Consider the following 12,764-nt stretch of genomic DNA (forward strand, 5'->3'; position numbering starts at 1 on the left):
GCTCTTATACGATCTGCTTCACCATGGTGGATCCACCGGTGGTAGCCATCCGTATAACCATTGTACACAAGATGTTTACCCATGGTCATCTTGTCTACCCTTCTGTTGTTGTCACATTTGCTATAGGGACACCAAAGTTTAGAATGTCCTTTAGCTACACCCTGAGCTCCATGCATGTTCCAAGAAAGCATCTGTCCCATTCACCCACTCAATGTCAAAGTCACTCTTGCTTCTTCGGCCCGTGTACATCCACTGACGGTCTTCCATCCTTCCACATATACAACACATAGTAATGTAACCATCAATTGCATCTATGCGGTGTTCCTACTCTCTAATAGGTGAGGATAGGTCCTAATCCCACCCGCGGATGCGTAGATGAGGTTAGTTTCCATGCTTCGCTTCCTATCCGAGATAGAATTTCGGCAGCACCTCCTCGCTGTTCTCTCGATGCACGTCCTACAAGGGAGAGTGTGTATCTGGAGAACAACAGGGGGTGATGCCGAAACACCATCTCGGACCAGAGCGGACCATGAAAACTAACACATCTACGTATCCGTGGGCTGTCCAAAAAATGTGGACAATCCGAAACAGATACGGTCGCAGATATACAAAGATTTGTATACCTCCAACCGTATCTCTTTCGGACGGGAGACACCTAACTAGGTTACGCGACCAAAGACCACATACGGATAGAGGGTTATACCTAGGGTGCCGATGAGGTCAGGGTAGCGGGGCGGTGGAGAGTCGGTGCAGTGGTGAGTCGACGCGGTGCAGGAAGACCCGCAGCGCCGATGAAGACGATCAGGGTCGCTGAGTCCCTCCCACAGGTCCTCCTGCAAAAAAGGGCAAAAATGGTTAGTGTCGACTCAAAATTTCGGCAGCACCTCCCCTGCACGGGGAGGTTCCCAAAACCTGTAAAAAACATGGCACAAAGGCCAACAACCATATATATACCAAACATGGGCACGTAGGCCAACAACCACCAATATATCAAGAGGAGCCATGTACTTTAGTTCTCTTTCTATGCAGATGAAAATATTGTAGTACAACAACAATTACGACTAACCCTACAACTACTACTAACACTACTACTAACAACTACTTAACTACTAACAGTACTAATACTAAGAACTACTTAACTATTAACAACTACTACTACTACTAACCACTACTACTTACTAACTACTACTATTTACTAACTACTACTACTACTAAGCCTACAACTAACACTACTAACTACTACTAACAACCACTACTACTTACTAACTACTACTACTAACCCTACAACTAACACTACTAACTACTACAACTAACAATACAACTAACACTACTAACTACTACTACTAACACTACAACTAACTACTACTAACACTACTAACTACTACTACTACTAACACTACAAGGGTAGGGCTTACCTTGGCGGCAAGAACGGCAAGAGCGAGGGTCGGCGACGACGGCGGGGATGACCGCAGCAGCGCGAGGATCAACGGGCGGTCGGAACGGCGCGAGGATCGACGGGCGGTCGGGTCAGCACCTTCCTCTTCTTCCTCCTCCCCCTTCTCTTTCTTCCTCTTCCTCCCCTTCTCTTTCTTCCCCTTGCTCCTCTCCTTCTCTCTCTGCTGGCCGGCCACAGGGCACGGCGGGGCCGGTGGAGCTCGAGGCCGACGGGGGAGCTCGGGGCCGGCCGGGTCGTTGTCCCTGAGGAGCTCGGAGCCTAGGGCGCCGGCGAGCTTGGGGCGGCGGCCGAGGACTCGGGGCGCGGGCACAGGGCCACCGGGGCACGAGCGCGGGGCCACCGGGGCGAGGACACGGGGCTGTCGGGGCGGGGGCATGGGGCCGTCGGGGCGGGGGCGCGGGGCCGTTGGGGCGAGCGCTGCCGGGACGGGGGTGGGGGCGCGGCAACGCGGGGGCAGGTGGGAGACGAGTGAGAAGGGGGTGGGGTTGGGCCGGCCCATTCTGGGCCTTTAGGTTAAAAGATTTGCCGAGTGCCAGGCCTAGTGGCACTTGGCATAGGTTTTTTTATTTTTTATTTTTAAAATTCTTTGTCTTGCGCCCTGTGACCTAGCGCTTGGCAAAGGCTTCTTTGCCGAGTGCCAAGGTTGGCACTCGGTAAATTAATTTTTTTGTTTTTTTCGCCCCATTTTTTTCCTAGGGCCTTGCCACAGTAATTACAACTCCATTTCAAAATTTGGGACAATTTTTAGTTTTTTACTTTATTTCCTTAATTAGTTTTGTTTCGTTGAATTTTTCTGACTATTTTAAATTTGAACTGCATGTACATGAAATAATGGAATTTGGTCATTCAAAAATGGTATTCATGATGTTTGGCGTATGTTGAGGCCGTATCCAAGAACTCGCATGAAATTACGAGCATCTTGTTGTCGTAACATGACGATGTACTTGTGGGAAAAGTGTATTTAAATTATATAAAATCCAAATGAAGTCTGAAAATCACGAAACTTATCGAGGTGTCTTGTTATCGCATGTGGAGGCCGTGGTAAAAAATTGAGAAAGTTTGAAGCAAGTTGTGACGTCGGATGCCTAAAAGTCAGATATCTCCACATGTGATCACATGTGGAGATGTCTGGGTTTTATGCATCTGACGTCGCAACTTGCTCGAAACATTCTTATTTTTTTACCACAGCCTACACATGTGATAACATGACACCTCGACAAGTTTCGTGATTTTTGGACTTCGTATGGACTTTATATAATTTTAAAACACTTTTCCGGCAAGTGGCTTGTCATGTTACGTGAAGAAGATGCGTGAAATTTGATGCGAGTTCGTGGATAGAGACTCAACATACACCAAATACCATGAATAACATTTTTTGAAGCACTAGATTACAATATTCCATGCACTTGCAGTTCAAATTTGAATTATATATAAAAATTCAACATAATCAAATTAATCAACCAAATATAACAAAAAAACTAGAAAAAGCACCAAATTTGAACATGAAGTTATAAACAATGTAGGCGGGCCCAACAAAAAAATTGGGGTCAAAAAAATAAAAAAAGAAAATTTGCCGAGTGCCAGCTTGGCACTCGGCAAAGACTGTCTTTGCCGAGTGCTGGTCTAGGGGCACTCAGCAAAGAATTTTTTAAAAGAAAATTTTCAAAAACGGTTAAAAAGTCTTTGCTGAGGGCCTAACGGTGATGCCCTCGACAAAGATTGACGGCAGGGGATGAACGTCGTGTCAGGCGGTGTTGCCGAGGGCCGGCCCTTTGTCGAGGGTTTAGCCTTCGGCAAATAATTATTGTTGCCGTGTGCTTGTCTTTGCCGAGGGTTTGGCCCTCGGCAAAGAGTTTTTGCCGAGGGCTGTTCTTTGCCGAGGGTCTGGCCCTCGGCAAAGACTCTTTGCCGAGTGCCCGAGTATTTTTCCTTGGCAAATTCTCAGGTCCTCAGCAAAGATGCTCTATCCGATAGTGCTCGTCGCTGGAGGCTGCAATGTACACAAAGAGCTCGACCCAAAGGTTGGCCAGTACCTTCCACACGCCCTCCTGTTCATGAGGATTGGCAGTGGCTTTCTCTTCCAGTAAACGCCCTTGTGCACGACCGCCGCCGTCGCCGTTGTTCTTGCCGTCGCCGCCTTAGTTTCGTCTTCCAACACCGGCTTGCTTGACATGATCTTGCCGTACCTGGTGCGCCTGCACGGTGAGAAGTAGTAGCCCCAGAACCCAAGTAGGTCATACAGCTCAGCCTTGAAGCCCTCACTATCGGACTCCTGTAGTTTGCCGAGTGTCCGAAACACTCGGCAAAATACATAAAACACTCGGCAAATGGTTCGCCGAGTATAACACTCGGCGAACAGCACTCGCCAAAAACAGTGACGGCGAAGCCAACTTTGCCGAGTGTCTTTTATCGGGCGACACTCGGCAAAGCCTTTGCCGAGTGCCCGACACTCGGCAAAGTTGAAACCGAAAAAATGAGATTTTTACCAAAAAAATGGAATTTTTTTTATCAATGGAGGCCCCCATCGGCCAGCGCCCACCCATCTCTGATATTTTTTTGCATGAATTTCATGGCTACACGGCCGACGCGATTTGGACCCGAGACCTCCCGCTGTGCACGTACCTCCTCTACCACTACACTACACTCTCACTTGTGTCTGAATTTCGTTTTAGTTCCCAATATATTATACTAAATTGAGTGTAAATTGCATGTTTGAGGCCCTAAACGAATTCAAATAAAAAAGTTGTAAACTACAAAGTTTCATAACTTTTTGAGATCTACACTTTTAGTTTAGGAAGTTTTTCCATCCGAGGTCGTTTACAAAATTTGAATTTTAAAATTTTGAAATTCAAACACAGTTTTGCATGACAAAATGTTTTCAAATCAAAAAGTTGTGAACTACAATGTTTCATAACTTTTCGAGATCTACACTTTTAGTTTAGGAAGTTTTTCCATCCGAGGTCGTTTACAAAATTTGAATTTTAAAATTTTGAAATTCAAACACAGTTTTGCATGACAAAATGTTTTCAAATCAAAAAGTTGCCAACTACAAAGTTTCATAACTTTTCGAGATCTACACTTTTAGTTTAGGAAGTTTTTCCATCCAAGGTCATTTACAAAATTTGAATTTTAAAATTTTGAAATTCAAACACAGTTTTGCATGACAAAATGTTTTCAAATCAAAAAGTTGCAATTACAAAGTTTTATAACTTTTCGAGATCTACAAAGTTTATTTTGGTTGTTTGATCATCTGTTCATCCGACATGGTCGTTCTAACATTGTTCACAAATCTTATATATCTATGTAGTTTCATAAACTACCAGAGAGATATGTTAGATTTGTGAATAAATTTATTTTCACTTTGTCGTATGAAGAAAAGACCAAAACAAACATTGTACATCTTGATGAGTTATACAACTTTGTAGTTGAAAACTTTTTGATTTGAATTAATTTACTGCTTCAAAATGTGCTTTGAAATTTTCTTTGCCGAGTGTAAAAAAAAATAACACTCGGCAAATAAGCTCTTTGCCGAATGTAAAAAAAAAACACTCGGCAAAGAGACTCTTTACCGAGTGTAAAAAAAACATTCGGCAAAGAGACTCTTTGCCGAGTGTTAAAAAAACACTCGGCAAAGAGACTCTTTGCCGAGTGTAAAAAAAAAAAACACTCGACAAAGACGTCTTTGCCGAGTGCCTGAAAAAAACACTCGGCAAACCATGTGGCACTCGATAAAGAGCCGGTCTCTGGTAGTGCCTTGAACACGCGTTCCGTGCTCTCCTGGTTGTCCGGGAGCAGCTCAGGGTGGAAGGCCACCAAGTAAGCGCAGTACTTGGATAGCGTCGTGGCCACATTGTTGGTGATAGTGTGACCACCCTGAGCCTGAGCCTGAGGAGGTGGTGGATGGTTTACCTCCAGGAGGATGGTGGCGACGTGCCAGGTGAGGATAACCTCGGCGACGCTGTCGTTGTCGCAGAACGGCAGGTCGGAATGGCCCGCCACCAGTGCGGACCTTCCGTTGCTGAGAGTAAGAGAGGTGTAGCTTCCATCAGCGTCGTACAGCCTGGTGAAGTAATCCATGATGGAATGCTTCACTTGTTTGGGCACTGGAATGGCCGGACCGAGGAGCGAAGCTTTGAGCGGGAGATGGGCCGGCATCGTCAGCCCGCAGAACCTTTATCGGAGAACTGGTTGAACCTGATGCCTGGGCGGCTTATCAGGCTTCGTCCCAACAGGATGCAGCGGATGGCGCAGCCCAAGGCGCGGCTGTTGCGCCACTGGGGTTTGACTGTGTACATGCAGATCAGCGACACTAGGAACCAGTCGGAGAGCAGGAAGACGAAGAACTCCCACACCTCCTCGTAGATGAACATGAGGAAAAGGAGCGAGGTGATGGCGAAGTCAACGGTGCAGAAGAACACTACGGGGTACTTGAACACCCGTCGCAGGCATCGAGTCATCTGGATGGCGCCTAAGAAAGTGAAGTAGTTGTCGCTGTGTATGCTGCGGAGAGCTGGCTGGCTCGTTATCATGAGGTTGCACTCCTACAAGTCCTAGTTCACTAGAGCTGCAACATATAAGGTCTTTGGACCTTTTCAACCAAAAAGACTAGCCTTATAGGTGGGGGTTTCTTCCACCTTATATGTTGTGCTCTCTTATCATCGCTACACGATGTGGGACTAAACCCCAACAATCTCTCCCTTAGTCACACATTGGGGTACCCCCGCCATATGTGACGCTCGAGATTTTTTTATCGAGTTTAGCTTTTTTTTTACCATGGGCTGTTGATATCAATTGTTGGAACTGGTGGTGACCATCGAGTTCACGATCTTGGAGCTGGCATACAGCCGGCCTGACTCGTTACCACGAGCCTGCGCTCCCACAGGTCCTAGGTCCACCGGAGCTACAACATATAAGGCCTTTGGGCCTTACTCAACCTAAAAGACTAGTCTGATAGTTGGGGGTTTCTTTCGCCTTATATGTTGTGCTCCCCCACCATCATATCGCTACACGATGTGGAACTAAACCCCAACAATCTCCCCCTTAGTCACACATCGGGTTGCCCACGCCATATGTGTGACGCTCGAGATTTTTTATTGGGTTTAACTTTTCTGACCATGGTCTCATGATACCAATTGCTGGAACTGGTGGTGACCACCGATTTCACGATCTTGGAGTTGACTTACAGCCGGGTCCGGCTCGTTACCACGAGCCTGCGCTCTCACAGGTCCCAGGTACACCGAAGCTACAACATATAAGGCCTTGGGCCTTCCCAACCCAAGCCTCCACCTTATATGTTGTGCTCCCCCCACCATCGCTACACGTTGTGGGACTGAACCCCAACAATCTCCCCCTTAGTCCCACATCCATGATACTAATTGTTGGAACCGGTGGTGACCACCGAGTTCACGATCTTGGAGCTGGCTTATAGTCGGTCTGTGACGCTCGAGATTTTTTTTTGTTGGGTTTAGCTTTTCTTGAGCATGGACTCATAATACCAATTGTTGGAACCGGTGATGACCACCGAGTTTACGATCACGATCTTAGAGCTGGCTTACAGCCGGCCCGGCTGTGGGACTGAACCCCAACAATCTCCCCCTTAGTCTCATATCGGGGTGCCCCCACATCGGGGTGCCCCCGCCATGTTGTGACACTCGAGATTTTTTTTTGTTGGGTTCAACTTTTCTTGACCATGGGCTCATGATACCAATTGTTGGAACCGGTGGTGATCACCGAGTTCACGATATTGGAGCTGACTTATAGCCGGTCTATAACGCTCGAGATTTTTTTTTTGTTGGGTTTAGCTTTTCTTGACCATGGACTTATGATACCAATTGTTGGAACTGGTGGTGACCATCGAGTTCATGATCACGATCTTGGAGCTGGCTTACAGCCGGCCCGGCTCATTACCACGAGCCTGTGCTTCCACAGGTCCCAGATCCACCGGAGCTACAATATATAAGACCTTGGGATTTCCCAACCCAAAAGACTAGCCTGATAGGTAGGTGTTTTTTTCGTCTTATATGTTGTGCTCCTCCACCATCGCTACATAATATGGGACTAAACCCTAACAAACGGGACGTCGCCGTTGCCGCACAGAACAATGAGCACGAGGCACAGGACGAACACCACGAGTGGGAGGAGGAAGTAGTTGGCGATCAAGAAGAAAGGGCTCGCCCGGACGACGGGGAGTAATATTCGCACAGGAAGTTGAGCTCGTCGTTTGTCACCTGGAACGTCACCTCCGCCGCCGCGCCTCCTCCTTGCCCGTGCCTGGAGTACTTGTCGTACAAGCCTCTAAGGATGATTTCCCGGTAGCTCCGGGTCTCTGCCGGAGTTGCCGCCGGAAGGCGCTCCAGCCTCCGGCGCAGCAGCTTGAAGAGCGAAAAGGACAGGCAGAGCCGCCTCAGCCGGTGGCTTCGGTCGAGAGAAGCGAGCAGAGGATCGGTCTCCGCGAGCCTCCAGATTTTGCCATCGCCTTCGTCTTTGAGCCTGTACCCACTCGGGATAGCTTCAACCACCACGCTGTCTTCCTCCATGACCGCGTACGCGCATCGCTTCAGCAGCTCGTCCCCATCTTCCGGTCGGAACCGGTGCCCCTGCTGTTCTTTCTGTAGCAGCTGAGCCATGTAGGAGGTGATGACCCGGGCGTTCTTGCCCAAGGCGAGCGAAGGTTTGCCCACCTCGGCGAAGGAGATCCTCTGCACCAGCTTGGTGGCACAGAGGAGCCAGAGGATGCCCGTCATCGCCCTCCTGCCGGTTCCTTGCAGGTTGGAGAAGACGAGGCCACCGAGCCAGAGCACGCGCTCGGCACGCTCGATGGTACCCGAGTATCCCTGCATTTTGATCGCCTCCACCTTCTTGCGGAGGAGCTCTACATGGAGCATCCAGATGAGGATGAACCGTGCCCTCAGCGGGAGCTCCGAGGTGTCGTTGCCCTTGCTATTCTTGGCCTCCGAGAAGAGGTAGGACATGACGGGAAGGAACAGCGAGAGCGCCGAGGTGAGGCCAAGCCGGACCTTGGGGTCGAGGATGGCACTGACGTGTGACAGCCCGCTGAAGAGGTTGAGGTTGAAGAAGAGAGCAGTGAGGACGAACATGATGAAGGAGGTGGACAAAATGGCCGTGTGATTTTGTTGGTCGATATACGAGTCCGTCAGGTTCTTGAAGATGCTGATGTTGTGTGTGTCACAAACCAACGATAGGTTACTACGAACATACAGGGGCTCCATGACGCTAAGGGATGCTGGCTGCTTGCTTGGGTGAACGCTCACTGATCCATATAAGGATAAGAGAAGTCTTGCGCGAGGGTTTTGTGGTTCTGTTGAGCATCATACAACACCTATATAATATGTGTGTGTTTCAATGAGCTTCCATCATATGATTTTTCAACCATAACTTTAAGTTCTCGAAATATATGCCTCATATTATTATAGATCCTATTAAAAAAATAGCATGTTACATTACCAGAAAAAATATTTTAGAAGACAATCTCTCTGATTAAGTACGTCTAGGGACCATCTCTATAAATGGTCAAGTGACCTCCAGGCTGTTAATCGACTATTAACAAAGACGGGCATCCTAAGATGTTTGTCTCCGATGCTTGACTCTGAAAATGACTATTAACAGAGACAGACATTCTAAATGTCCGCCTCTAAAAATATATGCATCAAAAAGTAATTCATAACTTTTTCGTATGAAGTTGAATCAAGGCGAACTTTATATCAAAATTGTAGCTCTCGATGCAATCTATAACTTTGTAGCTTAGAAGTTTTTTATTTGAAATTGTTTAGGGTTCCAAAATGTTGTTTGAAGTTCTCGGATGTTGAAATTCAAAATTTTCAAACAACCTTGGATGTTGACATGATCTATACCTAGTTCTCAATACCATCTACAATTTTGTAGTTGATTTTGCAAATGTTTTTTAGAGTCCCAATAAGTGTTTTAAGTTGTTAGATTTTGAAATTCAAAATTTAGAATTTCCAAGGGACCTTGAATGTTCACATGGTTAATACCAAAGTTGTAATGGTCGACCTGCAAGTTCCTTGTTGATATGTTTTTTTGATTTGAAGTTGTTTAGAGTTTCGAATATTTTCTTAAATTCACATATTTTGAGATTTAAATTTCAAAATTTTCAAACAAATCATAGATGAAGGCATGTCCTATACCAAAGTTATAGTGCTTGACAAGATTTAACACTTTGTAGTTGAAACCTTTTTCATTTGAGTTCATTTAGTAACTAAAATATTCAATATAAGATTACGGAATGTCGAAATGAAAAGATAGAATCCTATATATACTCACAAAAGAGTGTGTATTGTATGACAGCGTCTAACGTCTGTTCTATGGATCTTTAAAGAAAAATGCATATTTAGCTTTTTGTCTTTTCCAAAACAAAATGGATTTTACGATCATACATTGTCGGTTACATCATACATGGTGGGCGCATCTTTATTCTTTTGGGCCCCGCAATATAATAGCTGAGCAAGTCTTTTTAATATTATAATTGTTGGATGCAACACTTTCTGATTTGCTGCCGTTAGTTTTGGATATGGTGAGTTCTGAATGTTCCTTTTGCCGAGTGCATGGCATGCATGAATCATGATTAAAGATTGTTTCCATCCTTGTTTGTTCTTTACTTCTTTATTAACGCACTTGCTTAAATCAAAGGGTGCTTTATTAATTCATTAGAAAAAGTAAAACATAAATCTACCTAAGGAAAAGAAAAGTGTGCCAAAGAAACTAAAGTCTAAAGGAGTATCGGTCAAACAAAGAAAAAAGAAAGACACTTGGCCTTGCAGCACACGGAACGATCATGAAAGGATCGCCAGGAAGGTAGCTAGTTGATTGGGCATCAATTCTATGATTTTTTTAGAAACATTCTGTTGAAGCAAGTCACACCAAAACGCTAGAACAGGTAGAATGCAGGTCACAGAAACTGTGAACACCGGACCATCCAGCAATGGTTTCAAAACACACGCGATCGGCACTGTACCGCTGTTAGCGTCTTGACTTGTAGGTCCAATAAATGCAAGCCGGACTATCCGGTGTTTTTGTTTTTGACATATAGACCTATGAACACCTTCTTCCTCGAAAGAATTGTCAGGAAGACACACATCGGCGGATTGCTCTAAAATCGGTAAGATACCATCACCTAGAACACCCACAAATAGTTGCTCACTAAGTTGGCTATCTGCCTATCTCCTACTAATGCTAATGGATTTTCCTTGGATCAAGGAGTCATTAAATACGAAGGGCGAGTATGGTTGGGGGCCAACAACTTATTAGCCCAACAACATGTGATGCAGGCACTGGATGATAGTGGCATAGGGGGGGCACTTAGGATTTCACAGCTCGTATCATAAAATCAAGAGCTTGTTTGCATGCACCCAAATGAAGAAGATAATCAAAGGGTTTGTGACTAGCTACACTATCCGCCAACAAGCAAAGGTTGAACATACCAAACTTTCTAGACTTTTGCAGCCCTTGCCTATTCCTCAGTAGTCCTAGACAGTTGTCAGTATGGATATTGTGGAATGGCTTCCAGTCTTTAACAAATTTGAAGTCATTCTTGTGGTCATTGACAAGTTTAGCGAATATGGACATTTTGTTCCATTATCTCATCCATTCACTGCTCTAACAGTGTAAAAATTTATATCAACAACATTTACAAACTCCATGGGCTTCCTTAGACCATCATCACTAATTGGGACAATCTTTACAAGCTCACTATGGTAGGAGCTCTTCAAACTCACTGACACTCAACTGATCATGAGTTTATCTCATCATCCTCAAACAGACGGCCAGACATAGAGGTTGAACCAATACTTAGAGGCCTTCTTGAGCTGTTCAATGAGCTCTTGTCCAAAGCAATAGAGCAAGTGCCTTCCATTGGCAGAGTTTTGGTACAATACAAACCTTTCACTCTATATTTGAGGTCCTATATGGTCACCCTCTGCAGCATTTTGGCATTGCTCCACCACATGCAACATTCTAATCCCTCAGTTGGAGGCGTGGTTAAAGGACAAAGAGCTTTTCAATAAGATTATTCAGAAATAGCTTCAACGTGCACAACATCGGATGAAGGCTCAAGCAGATAAACACTGTTTTGAGCGATAATTCAATGTGGGTGATCGAGTTTATCTTCAACTACGTCCTTATGTCCAAACTTCAGGGTCTCAACGCAATAATCAGAATATCTATAAGTACTTTGGTCCATTCATAGTGCTCCAAAGCATTGATATAGTGGCTTATAAATTGGATTTGCCTTTAGATTATCAGATTCATCTAGTGATCCATGTTTTCCAGCTAAAAAGCATATGTTCTCTCACAGTTTGCTTTCTCTCAGGCACATTTGTCTACTTGGCAATCGACATTGTCTGTTCAGGCACAGTTTGCGCTCTCTCCCGCTTTGGGTCAAGATGGATTTCAAGACTAGTAGTGGCTAAATGGGCTTGGGCTCTAGTGTGTGTGTCTCGGCGCTGGACTTGAGGTCGGTATCAGGGTGGATATATAAACCCTCTAAAGGTCTCGAACGACAAATATGAATAACTGAAGTTCCTATACTATTTTGTTCCTGTCTTCTTATTGCTTGTTATTGCTCTTAAAACTCTGCTCCAGTTCATCTTCAGAAAACCCATATCATCATTACCATATAGCCTCTGAAGGATTGTAACAGTCGATGGACTAGAAATATGTCTGATGAGAGGTTTGAACCTAAATGAGAAAATTGTATATTTTTGCTTAAAGAGATTTCGGCTGAACCGTAGACCAAATGTTTACAGTTACTATCACACAAAACTTGATAGTGCAAATTGTGATGTACTTGTTGAAGTCAAAGTGTCAAAAAAATCAAGAAGGAGAATTGGTGGATGTGAAGAAAAAGCAATTTCAGATACCCTCCAAACAAAGCGTGTTATGTGGCAACCGAGAAAAAGATGCTGAATAGTTTGTTTTTTGTAGCAAACGAAATCTCATCATCTCTCCATTTAAGCTTTACATGATTGTCTTTTAGTTGAAATTTCGTCCAAACAGAATATAATGAAATGAAGATCTTCATTTTAAACGGTATCTTCAAATTTGTATATAGATACCGGTAGTTGAATTCTAAATTGCAACGTACAGTAGTTAATACATATAGTGGCAACGATAACAGAGGAGGGAAGGAAACACGACTCCATATGCAACAAATAAACCGATCATCGATCGAGCGGTTAACGATACAAGCAAAGCTGGCATAGCAGCTGCGTTGCTCGGATCAGGCAGAGCAGGTGGCATTGGCAGGGCGGCATCCTGATGTGTAACTTGTCGA

General features: G+C 45.0%; 1 pseudogene; it reads right to left on the reverse strand.

Moving 5' to 3' along the window:
• Window positions 1-2,912: 2,912 nt before the first annotated feature.
• LOC136548536 (uncharacterized) lies at window positions 2,913-8,685 on the reverse strand (annotated as a pseudogene).
• Between the last annotated feature and the right edge of the window lie 4,079 nt (window positions 8,686-12,764).

This window comes from Miscanthus floridulus, chromosome 4, assembly GCF_019320115.1.
Source record: "Miscanthus floridulus cultivar M001 chromosome 4, ASM1932011v1, whole genome shotgun sequence".
Lineage (NCBI taxonomy): Eukaryota > Viridiplantae > Streptophyta > Magnoliopsida > Poales > Poaceae > Miscanthus > Miscanthus floridulus.